At 29.9% G+C, this 6,929-nt stretch overlaps 1 long non-coding RNA gene across 1 annotated transcript; it reads right to left on the bottom strand.

Moving 5' to 3' along the window:
* Positions 1 to 534: 534 nt before the first annotated feature.
* LOC126847759 (uncharacterized) lies at positions 535 to 893 on the bottom strand. The gene is made up of 3 exons (XR_007687125.1): positions 826 to 893; positions 649 to 758; positions 535 to 588 (listed from the first exon to the last, which is right to left on the bottom strand). It is a non-coding gene; the product is annotated as an uncharacterized LOC126847759 (long non-coding RNA).
* Between the last annotated feature and the right edge of the window lie 6,036 nt (positions 894 to 6,929).

The raw sequence follows: 6,929 nt of genomic DNA, 5'->3' as shown, positions 1-6,929 counted from the left end.
AACGTATACAAGCTAATTATTTAAAAAAATATTTCACTCGTTTTAGTTTAGAAATAGCCGTCTTACAAGAAGGTATAATAATGCCTTCACATTTAGAATGCTGCTCCTGTCGAAAGTGTCGTTTGTTAAAATATATAATTATTGAAGCAACCAAAAATAGTGTTAAAATAATTAATCAAAACTTAGAAAATGATATTTCAGTATTAATTGTGAAAACGCCAGATGCTCGTCGATCCAAGCGCTTACAGAATAAAAAATTCAACAAAATCTGAGTGAACGAGGATTATTTTTAAAGTATTATTAATCTTATTAAATAATGTAATTGTATTGTGAATTTAAAAAAGTGTTTAATAAACATTCTATTAACTAATCAATTGTGTTATATATATATATATATATTATATAATTACTCACATTTAAGTCTCATAGCGTAGAGTACACATGACAATAATTTCCAACAACTCTATCTGTTAACCTTTAAAAAAAAAAATATATTGAAATATTTTTTTATTTTACTAATTTAAAATCAGCTTGCAGTGATCTCTAACGTTCATGTTTTCAACAATAATAAATACCTCCCTAAAAACCCTAAAAAAAAAACAGTATAATATTAATTCAACAATAATTAAAAAAATTAAACTAACTTACATATTAATCCGAATCAGTTAGCCAAATGGTTTCAATAGCTGGCTGATTAAGACGCAGAAGTGGAGGTAACACGTCTGCATCCGATTCATAAGTAACATCTGTTGATGACCCTTTTTTTTTTAAAAAAAAAAAGAAGAAAATATTATTTTATTTCAAATAAAAAAAAAATTAACTTACATGAATCTGCTAGCGAAATTATTGATGGTTCTGATGTAGACCAATTTCCAATTCCATGTTCGTCATCTGTATCCGCTAAATAAAAAACCAGTACAGTGGGGTCGGTGCATAGTGGGGACGGAGCATAGTTGGGTCGGGGCATAGTGGTGACGGGGAGGTCACAGGTTTACAGGATTTTTTAAATCTGAAAGTGATAAAATCACTTTCGAAAAAACGCTTCGATGCAAATCGGTAGTTAGTATTTTCAAGCCAGTACAGTCCAAACCAAGCACAGTATAAACCAGCAAAGTTAGAAAGTTTTAAATTAAGGTTCTGTATTTACAAATGAGCATCAAAGCGTTTATTTGAAAGCGATTTTATTCAATTTTATCACTTTTATTTATAATAATTCTTGTAGACCTGTGACCTCTCCGTTTCCTCATTGCTTTGATTACATTATGCCAATACTCTACTGTACTAGTCCTCTCGGATAAAATCACTTTCAAATAAACGCTTTGATGTTCATTTGTAAATACAGAACCTTAATTTAAAACTTTCTAACTTTGCTGGTTTATACTGTGCTTGGTTTGGACTGTACTGGCTTGAAAATACTAACTACCGATTTGCATCGAAGCGTTTTTTCGAAAGTGATTTTATCACTTTCAGATTTAAAAAATCCTGTAAACCTGTGACCTCCCCGTCACCACTATGCCCCGACCCAACTATGCTCCGTCCCCACTATGCACCGACCCCACTGTACTGGTTTTTTAACATTATGACATTGTGATGTAATGTTTTTGCAGGATTTAAATGTACAACTCCTTTTCTTTGCTTATCTTTTTCTCTTTCATCAGCGCAATACTCTTTGTTTCCTCTTAAATCCCGTATATGTTGAAGGCTTTTAAGGGCTCGTTTACTTTTCCTTCCCACGTTAACTTAATGAATTTAAAAAAAAAATATGCCTAAAATTAAAAATTAAAAATTAACTATGACACATGAAATACAACTCTAGACGTCAAACAACTTTATTACACCACATAACAATATGATTAATCCATATACACAACAATTTCCATGTATTTATAAAGCACATATATTAGATTAATAGAAGTCCTGATATTATTATTGTAATTTTCTTGACTTAAATACACATTTTTATACTAATGCAAATAATTTTTTTAACGTCATCAAAAACATGTCCATAAAAATTAAAATACATACCCATTTATAATAGAAGCATACCGTCAAACATAATTTATGATAGTATTAATAACAATAATTGCAGGTATATAACAAAGTTATCATAACAAAAAGTTGCACACGAGTATAAAATGAAAAGCTTACATAAATGTTAATATTTACCTGTAACATTTACAAAACAACAACAACTTATTACATAGATTAATTTCTTTATTGTCAAGTAATCCCCCAAAAAATTACAGTACACAAAAGTACCTTTTTTTGTAAATTTCTTAAATGAAACTATTCTTTCAATAATACTAAACATAGCAATGTTATTTATAAAAACCAAAAGCTCAAAAAAATGACAAAAACACTACTGAGTTATAAATCTTAGTAATGTAAACAAAAAAAATTCATTAAATCATACAAATTTGTTTGAAATATTAAAAAATAGTATCTGGAAAATTGCATTTTACATTGACTAATAATAAACAATATGTAACTGTAATGTAATGCATAAAGATAACAATTAGAGACGATGTGCAATAATAACCTCTACATTTCAACCATGTTATTACCTACACTGTGTACGTATAAACATACAGTTTTGAGGTTTAATACGTTACTTCCCTAACCTATACCTAGCATACAAGACATAAATCATGACAGATGTTTCTAACACCAACTTAGTTCTGACTTCTGTCATAAGGTAACATACGGATAAATATAAATAAATAATAATATAAATTTAATCGAATCAGCAATACTGAAGCTACTAAATACTAAATAACAAGTCACTTACCAAGCTGAATCTCGGCAAACACTCCCAGCAATTAAGACGGTGTGCAGGTGGTTTTATACGAAGGTGGAAATTTAACACCGAAAATTATGTAAAGAAAATATTTTTTTATAATTAAATATTTTTTACAATATGTAAATAAAAATAATAATACTCGGAACGACAGCGGATTGACACTCCGGATCAATTTTAAATCAATAACTGATAATCGAATTATCGAATACTGACTGGCAACTACCTACAAATGTCATCACCCCCCGACCTCTCTCTCACACTCCATGACCGGCTCGGGCCGATAAGGGGTTTTTCGTTCCCACCTGTACCGTGTACATAAGACGGTGGACAGTTGATAACGCGATCGGGCGTTTATATGGTCACGATCAAATATTATTTTGTCTCGAAAATTGATAATTACAACTATACACTATAGTATAAACAACTCATGTTATCATTTCTCACGTAATGGCTGCCAATTAAAATTAAATTAGTTTCTTAAATTAAATTCAGTCATTCCGCAAAAAGTTCAAGTCCAAATCGATTTTATATCAACTGTGACTTAATAAAATCCACACCCAGTTAGTTATATTCTGTTGACAAATTGTTTTTTATTAAATAATGAAAATTGATAAAATAAACATCAACTACGTCATAAAAGTTTTATACAGCGCAATACAAGTTACAACCAGAATAAAAACTAGCGTTTTTGTAGAGATTTAAAAATACTATTTGAAACGACATACAATATTTTCTATCATAACTGATTTCATAATTCATTACGGAGCAGATAAGAGCGCGCATCAATATGCCGTTCGTACACACGATGATGCCAATGGAACAAAAAATTATACTTTTTTTTTTCGTTTCTCACATCTGGTAGAGTGCGTTTGTACTTAAAAAAAAAAAAAAAAAAAAATTGAACTTTGTGTCAACTTAAAGTCAAAAGTGTTACTTGAGCACAAAACTCAATAGTATCATTCTGCATAGATCTACATAAAATTGTTTTAATGATTTGATAACAATTTTTTTAAGATTTTAAGTGTTTTTTGTTAAAATATACGCAATCTGCGAAAACACAGTTTTCCGGCTATTAAAAAAAAACTGTAGTGCCGAATTATTTTTCCGTTTAATATGTTATGGATACATATGAGTTCCAACTGCTGGCAAATTTTCAACCCAAAGGTCTTAAAATTACGGCTAAAAACCCCGAAAAACAAAAAAACCTGTACCCCCCCTAGGGGGGTGGGCATTGGGTTAAATTCAAATTTGATATAACTGACGTGCGCGGGCATACTAAATAAATATTTCTTATAAATTTCAACTCGATCCGACTCTTTTTATCGAAGCTATAGCCAGTAAAAGTTCTAACTTAAAAACTCGTACGGTTTTTTTTTTTGTTTTTTCAACTTTCGCCTGTGAAGAGTTAAACTTTTTCAACTTTTACCCCCCCAAAGTACCAACTAGATGAAAATTGCGATTTATAGAGTTGCTATTCGAAGGAATTGGTCCAGTATTAAAGAAGTTACAGTGTATACAGATAAAAAAAAAACATACATCAGAGTAAAACCAATACCTTCTCGCTTTGCATCGAAGCTAAAAAGTACGTTACTTATTTTGTAAAAAAAAAAAAAATGTTAATATTCATTTATTAACCCATCGTTGGTAAACCTATATTGAAGAACACGATTGCTAAACTTTTTCCATTATTATTAATTACTAGTTAAACTCAGAACATTGAATCATTCAAAGAAATATGTATCTTTTTACTCACTACTAATTGATAATATGTTTTTTTTTTTGTAATTACTATTATTAGAAAATAAAAAAAAATAAAAAAACTATAAGTTTATTTTTTAAAAAAATTGTATAGTACAAAAAAAAACCTTAAAATGTGCTCTGTGTGAAACGATGGGTTAAATAAAAAAAACTTACATTCCAACCACAGTGTTGATTTACTATGAAAAGACTTTACGTCGCTACTCGAGCTCCAAGGAGAATATGAAGTCGACGAGAGCGACCGTTGACGTAGGGGTGATAATGAAAAAAACTAGAACTGGAATTAACACTTACCGATCGACTTCGCGATGCGGTAGTATCAGTCTCAAGAGATGTGTAAGAACCTATCCGTCGCCGTTGTGTTCGGATTTTACGCGGTCGCCGCCGTCGTTTGCAACGCCTCACCGTTCTAGCAGACGATGGATAGGAATCGCTGTCCATTTTGAACTAACAGCTCTTACTCATACACTAAGTTTGATAGTAAAAAAAAAATCCCACTTACTTTTTAGTGAAACAGTTTCGCCTTGTAATAAATATAATCATTTGAGTCATAGCAACCATTACACAAAAAAATTACTACGATTCATTGAACAAGACACACCGCGTCAATGAAACCCTGTGGTTAGTTGTATTCTATACGCTGCGTGATCTGTGTTTATGCGGTTTATGTGGGTAATGTTTGAGTCTAGTTAACTTTCTTCACACGTGAATAAACATTAATATTATTATTATTATATACCTTTACTATACTACTAAAAAAAACAATGATTTCTAATTTAAAATATTTTATTGTAATACTATATAATCTTATCTTAACAGTATATCGTTACGTTAAAATCATACAATATTATTATTATAATGAAATGTTCTCCACCATTATTATTATTGTTATACTGCTGAAAAAAAAAAACAATGATTTCTAATTTATATTATACCTCTGCTATACTACTGAAAAAAACAATGGTATATAAGTAAAAAATATAACTCGTCTTAACAATATATCATTACGTTAATACCATACAATATTAATATTATTATTATGAAAAGAACCTCCACCATCATGTATTTAAAATAGTTGATATAGCTGTAATAATATCATTCCTTTGTCATTTTTATTGTGCGAGATTCATCTGATAAAAATTTTTCTCCCAATTCATCAAATAGATTTTTCAATAAATTGTTGATTTTAGAATTCGCCTTATTATTTGTAAGACCAATTTTAGCAGATCGGTTCACTTTTCGCCATCTATAAAAAAATTAATTATGCTACGTTTTGGTACCAAAATAAAAAAAAAAATTCTCACCTCTCACTATAGGATAATCCTAATACATCATTTACTAAATATTCTTGTATAATTATATAAGACGTTGGACTCGGTGTTTTAATATTAATGACACATTTTTGATTATTGTCACGTAAAAGCAGCATCGATTCTTCATAGTTCGCTTCATCTAAAATAACTGCATCCTTTAACGCTTTTTGAAAAATTGTTGACTGAAAATACATAATTTTACTATTTAAAAAAAAAAACAAAAAAAGTATATAAATAAATAATACCGTTTTGTTGTTTTTTGACTGTTTTCTTATATTTTTGCTAACTACTTTGGGTTTCTTCACTTGTGGTGGATCAAACGAGCTTGATTCATCATTTCTCTGTGAGGTCTCCTAAAAAACATTTTTTATATCATTCATATTATTATTATTATTTAGTTAACTTACTGCGAAGAAGTCCTCGTCGGATGATTCCAGAATCGACATTTTGTTTGTAAAATAAATTTGAACTGTACTGTCACACAACTAATGTTAATATAACTCTGATGTTTATGTTTTTTCTCGTTTTATACCAATCTTGACAAATAAAAAATATCCCACTATAGTGCTAACGTTCAAATTTGCATGGTAAAAAATAACTTAAGCGAAAATATGTACGGAGTGGGATGATTCTGTTTTTTATAATACTATGTAGAGTGTCTTCGAAATAATAATATGAGAAAGATAATTAACCTTCTTTTATTCATTCCAGTTGTAACATTGTAACAATCATTGTACAATAGCTAAAAAAAAAAATTTATAAATACGATTCAATGAACTAACCACAGACCACAGAAACCCTACGACTCGCTGCGTGTTACAATCCTTGAGGAACCTAACTGCTATAGACGTTTAACTATATTCTCCAAGCGAGGTCGATTTAATTTTTTTTTTTAATAACACTATAGAAGTGGTATATGTTGTGAATGTCTTTAAAATTATAATATGAGGAGGAGAATAACCTCCTTTCGACTGCATAAATACTGCCTAGTCGTGTGTTTTAAACATCAGTCTGTGATCGTCTTTTACCAGTGGAAACACCGTCTCCTGCTAGTGAAG

Source organism: Adelges cooleyi, unplaced genomic scaffold, assembly GCF_023614345.1.
Source record: "Adelges cooleyi isolate 19-005CV unplaced genomic scaffold, UGA_ACOO_1.1 ACOO_flye_CR_arks_rails_tigmint_CR_PRNA_118, whole genome shotgun sequence".
In the NCBI taxonomy this organism is placed as follows: domain Eukaryota; kingdom Metazoa; phylum Arthropoda; class Insecta; order Hemiptera; family Adelgidae; genus Adelges; species Adelges cooleyi.
Note: the sequence above shows the minus strand (reverse complement) of the source record. Positions and strands in the feature narration are given on the sequence as shown.